Source organism: Schistocerca cancellata, chromosome 4, assembly GCF_023864275.1.
Source record: "Schistocerca cancellata isolate TAMUIC-IGC-003103 chromosome 4, iqSchCanc2.1, whole genome shotgun sequence".
Taxonomy (NCBI): Eukaryota; Metazoa; Arthropoda; class Insecta; order Orthoptera; family Acrididae; genus Schistocerca; species Schistocerca cancellata.
The window spans coordinates 877,623,433-877,637,354 of NC_064629.1; the positions used below are offsets into that span (position 1 = coordinate 877,623,433).

Here is a 13,922-nt window from a genome sequence, read left to right on the forward strand (position 1 = left end):
TGGGAGGCATTACTTTGGAGCACGTCCTCGTAATTAATTGGCGCTCAATGAAGATGCGCGTCATGGAACAGTGATTAAGAAAATAAACCGTTACGTCTAAGGAACAGGATTCTGATTCATTTACGTGAATCCAAATTTAGGTTTCATGTGGTTTCCTTAAGTTACTGCAGGGGAATAACTATTGTTGCAGCACTATACCTAGTTTGTCGCCGAAACAGATTCGACATACGATTCGCTGCCCACTTTCGGATTTCTAACCTCGTTGATTTTGATGAGGAAGGAAAAAGTGTTATACTTTTACGTCTCGTCGAATTTGGGATGACTGGAGACTATTTTTGTAATGAAAACTGGCGTCGTGATGTGCTCTAGTGTTTCTTGTGCATTGGTGGTAGAGACCCAAGTTTGTGCCTGAGTAACGAATCAGGAAAGATAGTCAGCATCCTCATCTTGACTAACTGGAATAGCCGACCGAGGTGACCGAGCGGTTCTAGGCGTTACAGTCTGGAACCGCGCGACCGCTACGGTCGCAGGTTCGAATCCTGCCTCGGGCATGGATGTGTGTGCTGTCCTTAAGTTAGTTAGGTTTAAGTAGTTCTAAGTTCTAGGGGACTGATGACCTCAGAAATTAAGTCCCATACTGCTCAGAGCCATTTGAACCATTTTTTAACTATCTGGAATAGTTATTTGAAAAGTGGTAGTAGGTGACCAACACCGTATTATTCGAGCCCAGTAAAAATGTTGAGTGTCCAGAAACATGCATACGCTTCTGTTATACGTTTTCAATACCAAACTCGCCGGGAGGATTCAGAGCCAGAAACGTATTACATCGAAGTTTCATCTTTCATCTTAAGAAACTAATATGGCTAGTTTATAAGTGAGATATGGGTTTCTGCCGTAGCATACATCACAGTAGTACTTATAACAGTTATTTTATTTGGCAATTTTGTACATCAGCTTCCTCTTCTCCGTTATCGAGATCGCTAAGGCACGCTTTCGTCGTCGACATTGGAGCGGCAATGGGATCTTCAGATTATGTGCGAATATCTTGGACTAAATCTTGAACACGTCTTTAAAGTGTCATGGAGAGAGACCATGTGACAATATTCGTTTGTCAGTTGTGAACTTCAAAGCCGGTATTCCCTTTAGTGCTATTCGAAAGGAGTAAGCTATATGGCGAGACCATAATGCACGTTCTCCTTGCTATCTCATTGCCATGAACAAGACAAACACTAAACTGTACACCACACGAGCTCATCACATTCAGATGAGAGAAGCAGAAACACCTGAATTTCACAGAGAAACAGCTGAGCCAATAACACTACACGACGATCGCATCTTGGTTGGCGTTACGAAGATTTACAGCTTTTTTGGCTGTAGAGCTCGCCGTATTCCAAACGATTACCGACATTCCGGAGGCTATGAGAAAGCGCAGCACGAAATCTCGTCTGACATGGTGGCTGCTTGAGGCGCGGTACGGTTCCTGCGAGCATCGTGAATGGCATTAATGAGGACAAACGACAGACAGCGCGGCCCCAGTCATTAGCGCCTCTCGTAGTACGGGACCCCTTTTATAATTTGGCCAATTACGTCCAATGGACGGCGTGTACGTCTTGACAACACCAGGTACAACTCGACCCGAAGATAAGACGCCAACTCGTTTCTTACTTGCGCACACACTGAATTCTTCTCTTCCGGAACTCCGCTGCAGTAATTCCCTTTTCAGTGGTGATCATGATGTCCCTTCGTCAAGTTGCTTTGCTTCTTTTCTTTGCTAATGTAAGGCACTCCGGGTAGAATGTGGCAGTTGCTCTTTCTCCCGATCCTGTGCTGCTTGCCTCCACAGTGAGATCCAAGGAACAAGGAAGGAACTTCAGGGTTTAACGTCCCTTCGACATCGAGGTCATTAGAGACAGAGCACAAACTCAAATTCAAGAATGGAGAAAGAAATCGTCTGTGCTCTTTCAAAGGAACCACCTCGGCATTTGCCTGCAGTGATTTAGGGGAATCACGGAAAGTTCAACTAGGGGCGGCCGGACGTGGGTTTGAAGAGTCGTCCTCCGGAATGCAAGTCCAGTGCGCTAACCACCGCTCCACCTCGTTCGGTGACAGTGAGATCCATGAGCTGCGGGACCTACACTGAGTGCTAATGGAAGAGATATCGGTTGTCAGCTGCTCAAGCGCTACATTTATCTCAGTATACTTCTGGTACAAATGAGTTTCTAACCCTTCGTATTCAAATCGGCGGCCATCTAACTCAGAGTAGATCGTCGATCGCTCCATTTTGGTCGGAGCCGATTTGACATCCGTTCGTCAAACAACTGTGGTACTTCCGTGCGGTTGTTTAGGGGACGTCCGTTAATTAATTGAGCTAAAAATAGGGAGGGGGGAGTAGTCCGGCAAAATCTCACTAAATATCATTTAAAGAGGAGGAGGGGGGCACAATGAAAACTTTTTAATTCAGGGAATGTGCATTATTATAACGGATAACGTTTTGGTATATAAAATTAATCGCAACCATAACCATTATTAAAATGCCCACCAACCTTAATTGCCTCTCTGAACTGAACTGAGTGTATGCCTGGAATTCCCCGATTTGAAACAAGTGCTGCACAAGTGTCAGACTGCATTCTGGGTGTTCCTAGTTGCGCCTTTCGAAATCACTGTTTATCCGTCAATGAGTCAGTCGTGATATTTTTGCGACGCATATAAAGTCAATATTACTGTGTTCAACATGAATTCGTATCAAAACTTTTCAAATGTGTATTTTAAGCAGCACGCTGACATATCGAAACAAACGTGTCAGCAAGAAGTTAATCGTTTGTGGAAGAAAGCTAAGCTGAAGTTCAGCGACAGGGGTTCTCTTAGTGATCATATAAATCAAGAGACTAGGAAGCTACGTAATCATACAGTATAAAGGGAGGTACAAACAATGTTGTCACTCATCTGCAAAGTAAGTTAAAGTTCAGTGACATTTAATATATATTATATATCAATAAAAGGTCAAGTTTTTAGAAATCCGTCTAAACGGTTAATGCTGTTTTCGCGGCGCCTTTTTGTCCAGTAAACAGTTTTATGCAGACCATGTCGCAGAAAGCCAGCATTTTCTGCAGGTATTACAATCAATTAATGGTGAAATGGCTATTAAATGTGCCTCTACAAATCTCTAATTCATACTCAAATTTTAATTTGTATTTGCAGGCGGTCTAATGTAAAAATCGCAACTGCTGCAGGCCATTGAGGAGTGCACAGAATACTGTGGTTCCCAAAAGTTTCATGCCTCCACCATTTTCCGATCCTCCAAGTGACCCGAGAACCGAGTGTGCCGGAGCCTGGAGAACAGGCTGGCAAGTCGTTCACACGCTTCCTACCTCAGCAGACTCCCACGGTGTATCCCAACCGTGCGGGCTATTCCCAGATGCCGTACGATTACTACTGCCCAACTCTTTTGATGAATGATTAAACTATCCATAACAGATGCTGCAAGACTTGCGTCATCTACTTTGCTTCGTGTGTGAATCTGCAGAAACACAGGTCGGCGCTGCATGCAACCCCGCGAACACCTGTAGTCAGCGTCAACTGGAGCTACCGCACGCCGTGGGCGATAGGCTGGAATGGCTTGTGTCCAATGTTAAGGAAGGTGGTGTCGCAGCCTATTTTGTATTTGCGAAATTATTTGAAAAAACCACTACACATACGGAGCCATTTGGCAGCTACAAGACAACTCGTTACAGTGTACCTTAAACATTGTTATCATTTTCACCTATAATTTGACAGAAAAAATTCAGTTCATAAGATAGGTTTTAGGTATTTTTAGTAGTATGAAGCAGAAACATGAATATAACAGATGAACTTTATATTTAAACGTTGTCGAGTAATTAAGAGGGCACTGGGCGGTCCCACCACATATCAACAAATCCCATCAAGGGGGGAGGGAGTCCAGTTTTAGAAAAAGAGCACGTAAATAACGTACGACTCCTTACGCGTGTGGGAACATTGTCTCTGACGTATTGAAGATGCTCGCTAGACACTGCTGTCGTCGGAAACCCGAATTCTTGTGTGATCCCCGATATGCTGTGACCCATGCGTCTTGCAGCAGTTATCGTTGCACCCTAAAAGTAGGATAACTCGCGACGTGCTCCCTGACTGGTGGATATTGTTGATGGTGGTGCTGATGACACCACTGAAACACACAAGGCTATCCCAGGTTAACCACATGTGTCGGGTATGAAGTTCAACCAAGCATGTGAAAAAGGTGGCGGATAAAAATTTTTAAAGAATGCCAGGTTTACTGAATCACTGCAATTATTTCATAGCTTTGATAGAGACGTATTAGGTAATAATCATGGGGATAGTTGTTCAAGAGCTTAACACACCAGCACGGAAGACATTTCAACGTAAGCGTGCTATAATTTGGACCACTTACGACGTATGGATGCATGAATATGATGCAATATTCATGCAAGATGAAATGTTTCAAATACATTTCAATGGTCATTGTGACAATTCACTCGATTATAGATATTAAGAGCCATAACATTACCATAAAATGATTATGTAATTAAATGTATTTAAATTCTTTTTGGTAATGGGTATGATATTGTTGACATAGTTTGTCATACAAATCTCAGTAACAAGATTACCCGAGTCTGTCTTGTCTTCATCCCAAGAAGTCACGACAGAACTTGCTGACGTTTTGAACTATCACAGAGTTAATGTTATCGCGTGAGGCAGGTAATAAGAACAGCCTGTGCTCACTGCATGAATGGGTCAACTCAAAAATTAATGCGTGGACAGGTGAACCATACCTCAGATAGTATTGTGTGTTTCAGTGGTACCATCATCATCATCATCATCTTCTTCCTAATCATAATCACCTTCTTGGTCTTCTCCTGCTCCTACTGTTCATTTACGACACAACATTATAACTTTGTTCCCACAGAAAAACGACTGTCACAAATTTTGCCAATTTGGTGAGATTTATTTTGCAAATTTTCTTAAAATCCAAATAATTATAGGCTTATATTTATTTGAACAAAATAAAAATGAAAAAATAATTGACCTGAAGTGAGCAAGGTAATTAAACAAAACTGTTACACACTTATTTACGGCCGGCCGGGGTGGCCGAGCGGTTCTAGGCGCTAGAGTCTGGAACCGCGCGACCGTTATGGTCGCAGGTTCGAATCCTGCCTCGGGCAGGGATGTGTGTGATGTCCTTAGGTTAGTTAGGCTTAAGTAGTTCTAAGTTCTAGGGGACTGATGACCACAGATGTTAAGTCCCATAGCGCTCAGAGCCATTTGAACCATTTTTGAACCTGCTATTACTTTGATCTCTGCTTTACTATGTGATTCATTTGGTGTTATGCGTCTTCTTTTTATAATTCCTCATTCTGACTTCACAATCAAAATACAAGATAAGAACCGCACACTGGTAGGTTACACGTTAATACCTTGTAAAAGAAAATAACAAATTCTCCACACGCCATCCTTTGATATTCGACTGCAGATATACATAAAATGAAATTATATTAAATTTCCTGATTTTCTCACCATTGTTACAGCGAAAGTGCAACAAATTACCCCATGTTACAGTGTAAGTGTAACTACTCACTCCACTTACATGAAAGACACTGAGGTAATGAAAGTCATGGGATTGCGATATCACATATGCAAATAGTGGTAGCATCACGTACACAAGGTATAAATGGACAGAACTGTCATTTGTACTCAGATGATTCATGTGAAACGGTTATGGCTGCATGGCGGGAATTAACAGACTTTGAATGTGAAATGGTAGTTGGAGCTAACGCATGGGGCATTCTGTGGTGTCACCGCCAGACACCACACTTGCTAAGTGGTAGCCTTTAAATCGGCCGCGGTCCGCTAGTATACGTCGGACCCGCGTGTCGCCACTGTCAGTGATTGCAGACCGAGCGCCGCCACACGGCAGGTCTAGAGCGACGTCCTAGCACTCGCCCCAGTTGTACAGCCGACTTTGCTAGCCATGCTACACTGACAACTACGCTCTCATTTGCCGAGACGATAGTTAGCATAGCCTTCAGCTACGTCATTTGCTACGACCTAGCAAGGCGCCATTACCAGTTAATATTGAGATTGTAAAACCTGTACAGTCAAGAGCGATGTACACCAATTATGGATTAAAGTTAAGTATTCCAGCAGCAACGTACCTTATTGGCTATATTAATTACATTGTCATTTTCCAGACCTCACGCCAGCCTGCGTGAGCTTAAAAGCGTGCATTTCAGCCTCCTCTAGCAACACGGTGTTGGCTCTTCTGCCAACACAATACATTCCATTTCGGAAATCGTTAGGAAATTCAATACTCCGAGACCTGCAGCGTCAAGGTGTGCCGAGATTACGAAATTTAAGGCATTACCTCTTACCACAGGCAACGCAGTGGCCGACGGCCTGTACGTAACGACCGAGGGCAGTAGCATTTGCGTAGAGTTTTCAGTGCTAAAAGACAAGCAACATTGCGTGAAATAACCGTAGAAATCAGTGTGGGATGTTCGACAAATGTATTCATTAGGACAGAGTGGCTAAATCTGGCCTTAATGGGCTATGGTAGCAAACGACTGACGCGATTGCCTTTGCTAACAGCAGGACATCGTCAGCAGCTCCTCTCGTGGGCTCATGAACATTTTGGTTGGACCCTAGAAAATCGTGGCCTGAACAGAAGAGTCGTGAATTCAGTTGGTAACAACTGATGGTAGGCTTTGAGTGTGGCGCAAATCCCATGAAGTCACTTACCCAACTTGTCAATAAGGCACTGTGCAAGTAGATGGTGGTGTCCGCCGCTCGTGGTCTCGCGGTAGCGTTCTCGCTTCCCGAGCACGGGGTCCCGGGTTCGATTCCCGGCGGGGTCAGGGATTTTCACCTGCCTCGAGATGACTGGGTGTTTGTGTTGTCCTCATCATTTCATCATCATCCAGGAAAGTGGCGAAATTGGACTGAGCAAAGGTTGGGAAATTGTACGGGCGCTGATAACCACGCAGTTGAGCGCCCCACAAACCAAACATCATCATCATCATCAAGTAGATGGTGACTCCTTAATGGTGTGGGCTATGTTTACATGGAATGGCTGGGTCCGCTGTTGCAACTAACCGACTGCAAATAGTTACCTTCGGCTACTTGGAGATCATTTTAGCCATTCGTGGACTTCATGCTCCCAAACTACGATGGAATTTTTGTGGATGACGGTACCCATGTCAGCGGGCCACCATTGTTCACGAATGGTTTGAAGAACATTCTGCACAATTCGTGCAATTGATTTGGCCACTCAGATCACCCAACATGAATCTCATGAAACATTTATGGGGCATAATCGAGAAATCAATTTATGCACAAAGTCCTGCACCAGCAATACTTTCCCAATTATGTAGAGAGAGCATGGCTCGGTATTTCTGAAGGGGAATTTCAAAGACTTGTTGAGTCCATACGACGTCGAGCTGCTACACTACACCGGGCAAAATTAGGTCCAACACGATATTATGAGATATCCCGTGATTTTTGTCACCTCAGTGTATGTTCGACCTCAACATGCAGTAACATCTCATAGACTTTAGGTAGCAGCATTAGCAGCGGAGGGTATATAGAGACTGTCGGGGAATGTGGAAAACATAGCAGTCATTGTGGCAATGAAGAAACAGAGCAGGATCATTGGCTTTGAGGTTAAGGGCAGATGCGTTTCCGAAATGGCTACGTTTGTGAACTGCCCATGTGTCACCATGGTTAAAGTAAACTATGCATGGTAAAGTGGCGCTACTAAGGCCAGCACTGAGGCAAGTGTGATTCACCACAGGCCAACCATGACAGGTAGCAATGGCTGCACAGATGTGTACGGGTAAATATCACAGAGGGAGTTTGAGCACTTCCTCTGAAGATGGCAGAGATTTGCTTTAGAGCATCACATAGACAAATCTACTCATACAAGGATAATGACCGAGCGAGGTGGCCCAGTGGTTATCACTCTAGAGTCGCATTCGGGAGGACGACGGTTCAAACCCACGTCCGGCCATCCTGGTTGGGCAAGATCCTGTCGGCAGTTTGATAGCAGCTTCCTCCTCTACGGTATCTGTAATGGTAGCGGTGCACGATTCTTCGTCGATGGCAGTAATATGTCCTTCATGGCCGCTGTCTTTAAGTACGCACGTTTATCGATGAGTTGTGGCTCCTCGTGACAATTGGTGATGCAAAATTCTACTTGACCACATAACATGCTTATGATCGTCGCTAGCATGTAGATTTCTGTTGCGTACCAGAGTAACTTTCTGCAATCGACAAAAGTTTCACCGTTCATATGAGGATCTAGATTGACGACCCAAATGCATCTCTTTGATGACTAAGAGATAATAACCTATCTAACAGCAGACAGACGCCATGAGGAATCTTTCATCTGTGTGCTTGTTGGAATAGCTTCTTCAGTCTGGAACTCTTTTCTTCCACAATCTAAGACTGCTTGTGATGCTTGCAAATATGCCCCAAACCGAAAATAACATAACGACTACATTCTGTTAAAACGATAAATTCGAAGTGCTGTTTCCTGTCACTGATAGATATTCGTGCAACACATGTTCCTGTAGGCTGTACGTGTTTCCCTTTCGCAACTTTCAACACAATGCCTTTCGTACCACGGAACGTAGTCTTCTTAGGCTGACAGCAACAAGGATTTGACGTCACAGAAAACAGGCCCCTGAGTCGACTAGTGGCCGGTGAGGATGGCTGTCGATGATGACGCCGACGAGACTTCCTGACAGTAACTTTCGTCCTTGAAGTATTTTTACACGCGGCGGCCTCACCTCCATAGATGGTCGGCTTGCTTAGTTTTCCTGAATTCAGCAACTAGGCGAGCGGCTGGTACTTCTGTAAGACGGCGAGGAACGGCTACGGCATGTTGAGGGGTGATCTCCAGGATACAGCAATGAGCTTCGTCCCACAGGTCAACTATTATCGTCTGCAGTTGGTTGGCGCGAATAGGACTCTTGTGATGGTTAACATCTGGCGTCGTAGTTGGCATCGAACACCTGTCTACTTTCTGTGCAGTAGCGAACAACGTGTGCAGGGCGTCCACAGTGGAAATACACGGGCGTGTTGTTCTCTGCCCTCCAAATGTCTGTTCTATTGCAGGGCGTTATGTTTGACTTCGGATTAAGGTTTACCTGCGTTTTTCGGGTGCTGGGTTGTCTTTTGATGACTGCGGTGTACGTCCGAGTTGACCAGGTCCATTCTTTCTGGCAAATTTGTCTGGTGGTGGAGACTGGTGCTGTAGATCGACACACCTCTTCCTCAACATTCTCTATTACCTGCTTCCGACATATCGGGTTGACATTCGTGACCCCTGTCTCTTGTGTACTAAATCCGACAGTGCTGTCGGCCATAAAATGCTATACCTCTTCTCTTAATACTGGTTGTCTCCTCCAGTGCCACGCCGTAACCAGCACGAAGTCCAAATCCGAAAGCAAAGTCATCAGTGAAGTACAACTCTTTGCACCGAAAGCATGTTCATTCAGAGCGCCAATGTGCAGCAGAATAGATTTGAGCTCCTGGACGGAGAGTGTTGCTATATCTCAGGTTATACAAACATTACAGACATAAAAATTTAGAGAACTCGCCAGAAATGACAAATACTAAAGACAAATAACTGATGATGATCGAGGTTGAACTGGCGACCTGCAGCACGCCATTCAGCGACACTAACTGCTACGCCTTAATGCATGCAGCACAGTCCGAGTCAGTACTGTTATGCACGCAAGGGTGTCAGTCAAATTGGCTTCAAAGTTTTCGAAAAATTTTCCCTGTACAATGATGCAAAATCATCCACATGTATCAAACACATAATCATTCATCAATAAGAAGTGATCGTGTGACCCTGCAACACTGGCGTTAAGTCTGGACCGTGAAGGGTGAGTATGTGCCAATCGTTTGTGTGGATTCAGCGCGGTAAGATGGGTCGACGTGGAGACCTGACAGAGTGACAGAAAGTAGTGAGTGTGTTTGGAAGTGCCCACGAGAACACCGACAGGAACTACTGATTTCGGTGAATAAATGTCTATCTTAACCGGTTCACGACAGAACGTTGCGAAGGAAAGTGCCTGCAATAGACTTTTGGAGTCGGATACCTTGCAAAGGGCCGTTACTCACAGTGGCAATGACATCTACACCACATTAATGGACTAAACATCAGAGAGACCGAGCAGCAGCTGACTGTATGGGTGTAGTGTGGCCTGACAAGTCGTGGGTTTGCCTCTTTTCTAATGAACCAAGCAGTAATGTGCACCAGCGGCCCAATGAAACGTTTAACCAGCATTGTTTGGAGGGTGTATGTGCTTCAGACCGGAGAGTGTGTTTTTGATACCGCGAATTGGACCCACTCATTCAGGTTATCATGAACACGAACGATGATATTGATTTAAACGTTCTCGCTCACCAACTGTCGCTCTTCCTTTCACATCTGCATGATGAGTATGCTGTGGATACTCTCATCTCCCAAGATGACAGCAACCACATTCACACTGCTGCGTTGTTCTAAATCCAATAGAAAATGTCTGGAACTATTTGGAACCGTAGGTGAAACGAAGCAAAATTTCTGAGCTCTACAGGATCTAATTATTAGTCAGAACCTTCATTTGGAAACGGCATAAAAGAAGAAACTTGTGAACGTCCGTTCTCTCCGAATTCAGGCCATTAGTAAGGCTATAAGTGATGTTATACGGTATTTTTAGCGTGATTCCTTCTGGGGTTACTAGTATTTCATCCGGTGATCTTACCATAGCATACCGGAGAGAAGGGCAACACTTGAAAACCGATAATGTTAAAATAAACAAATTGATTCAGTCTCACGATAATCTGCATGTTTAGGCCCAAGTGGTGATGCGAAAAACACCCCAAAAACATGATAGAACCAAGCCCAGCCTGAACTGCACCCTCCGCGCACTGCATATTAACTACATCATTGGGCTGTCGGTTCACTCGATGCCTTGCATAAGTTGAAAAGAAGCGTTATTGCGATTCGTCGGATTCACTGACAGCATCATTTGCCGTCGGGTTAGAAACCGATTGTCATTTGCACGGCATGACACTCGTCTTCAGTCCGTCTCAGTTATGATCTATTTATGGCCACGGTTATTCTTACGTGATGTTACATGGCTGCGAGTGGTAGACCACTGCTGGTAGACACGCGGGACAGTCCGCGTTGGTACATTAACAAACGGAGGAACTCAGTTTATGTTATGGTTACGGGCACGACCATGCATGATAACTCCTTTCTAATATTCTGCTACGTTTACACATCGACCCGCCTTATTGCGTTAATTCCATACAAACGACTGGCACATGCACACCAGTTCACTAACATGATTTACGTCAGCGTCGGAGGGTCACATGATGTGGTAGCAATTCCGCACCATCTCCAGTGATGCAATGCGACCAGCGTGCTCTTATATTGGAGTTACTAATATTTTGTCCAACGAATTTATACGAGTGCCGTTCAGTAAGTAATGCAACACTTTTTTCTGTGAAAGCAAGCTGGCTTTTCTTTTTCAGGCTTCCAATACTTCGTATTATTCCTCATTCTTACTGCTACAAAAGCCCATTTTCACCATAGTCTCTTCAGTGCAACAGCCTAACACCACCTTACTGCGAGGGCCTGTATACCTGCATGGTACCACTCTACTGGTCGACGTTGATGCGGAGTGCATCCTTCATTGGGCCAAATAGATGGAAGTCGGAAGGTGCGAGATCCGGGCTGTGGGACTGACGAGGAAGAACATTCCAGTGAAGTTTTGTGAGCTCCTATCGGATGCGGAGACTTGTGTTAGGCCTGGCGTTCTCATGGAGAAGCTGAAGATAGTTTACACTTTTGTGGTGACGAACACGCTTGAGTCAAATGGGCTCTGAGCACTATGGGACTTAACATCTATGGTCATCAGTCCCCTAGAACTTAAAACTACTTAAACCTAACTAACCTAAGGACATCACACAACACCCAGTCATCACGAGGCAGAGAAAATCCCTGACCCCGCCGGGAATCGAACCCGGGAACCCGGGCGTGGGAAGCGAGAACGCTACCGCACGACCACGAGCTGCGGACACACGCTTGAGTCGTTCGTTCTATTTCCTGAGGGTAGCACAATACACTTCAGAGCTGAGCGTTGCACCACGAGGGAGGACATCAAATAGAATAAGCCCAGAAAACCATCCTCATGACATCAGCGGCTGAGGCTGGGCCTTTGAACTTTTTCTTCGGAGGAGAGGTGGTGTGGCGCCACTGTGTGGATTTTCGTTTTATTTCTGACTCGAAGTGATGAAACCACACACCTTAGAGCACCCCAACTGGTGGACGAGTGTGTCGGCATTACCAACCAACAAAAAAAAAAAAATGTTCAAATGTGTGTGAAATCTGATGGGACTTAACTGCTAAGGTCATCAGTCCCTAAGCTTACACACTACTTAACCTAAACTATCCTAAGGACAAACACACACACCCATGCCCGAGGGAGGACTCGAACCTTCGCCGGGACCAGCCGCACAGTCCATGACTGCAGCGCCTGAGACCGCTCGGCTAATCCCGCGAGACACTACCAACAATGACGACCAGTTGAGCACGAGTTGTTTGGTTGTGATCAGTCGATTACCTAGAGTGAGAGTGTCCGCACGTTCCAACATTGCAGGAGTCACAGTCGTGTGTGCTGCCGGCCGGAAGGCGGAAGATCGGATATGTTTGCGCGACCTTGGTAAGATGATGACAGACGCCTCGCCCAACGATTCACCGTGCTCTTGTTCACTGCCTTGTCTCCGAAGACATTCTGCAAGCGCCTATTAATATTTGCGGTGCTCTGGTTTTCCGCCAATAGAAGCTCAGTGACAGCTCTCTGGTTAGAACGCACCTCCGTTACAGATGCCATTTTGAAGGATACGTGTGGCACCGTCATCTATCGGAATTTCGTGGAACTGTTGGGGCTGAAGCGAGACACGATGCCACACGCCCCTCGTAATATCTACAAAAGGAATCGCCAGCCCGGCTGGACATCCGAAAGCGTACCGGCAGGAACACAGCTTGTATCTCCAGAAGGCTAGCGTAGCGAACGCCGGATACAACAGCAGGGGGCAAAGCGAAGGCGGAAGGCTGTTTTTGCAGGTGTGAGAAGTGGAACGAAAAGCGCGCCATACGCGGCGCGAGCCCGCATGCCGATCGGCAGATGCGTCTCAGCTGGGCAGCGCGCGCGCACGCATACACACGCGTGCACGCGCACACACTGGCTGCGCGCCACAAGCGTTCGCTTTTAAGAAGCGCCGCGAGCTTAAGGTTTTAATTAAAAGGGAGCCACCGTTGCGGAATCAATAATGACCGGCCCGTCGTTGTTATCCGGCGTACAAAGTGCACGTCTTTTGCTCATTATAAAGATGAAATTAATTGACTACAGACCCTAAACTTTACTTTGGTCTCTAGCAGCCTCAGATTGTATATAAGAGGGATGATTATATATAAGGGCGATAATTATATACCCTTCTAATCTTACTTGTTTGTGATACTTGCGTAATGAAAGAGGAAGACCCGACACCGCCAAAGTTGCCTGTCGAGTTTTAGAAGTATTTACGGAGCTGGCGCGTAAAGGCGGGCAATGCTCCTTTATCAGAAGGAAAAAAGGGGGAACATTTTGCGCTTCTTCCTTGGGGCTCAAGCTGCCTCTCTCTTTGCGCTTCAGTGATGACTACCATATTTCGTGCGCAGTGTTTCTTCGACCTGCGACATACGACCCATATCGCGCATATGACATCGACATGTGCCACATCACACTTTTAACCCCAATAACACGTTTATTTGGCAAACTTTGACCCGAATCGCGACCTCTGTAACTTTCTTTGAATGAACTCATCTTTACTGCCGACTTACAATTGATATGCTC

At 45.5% G+C, this 13,922-nt stretch overlaps 1 long non-coding RNA gene across 2 annotated transcripts in view; it reads left to right on the forward strand.

The window, feature by feature from the left end:
* LOC126184741 (uncharacterized) overlaps positions 1 to 13,922 on the forward strand; it is a 178,540-nt gene that overhangs the window by 42,656 nt on the left and 121,962 nt on the right. The window lies entirely within an intron of this gene.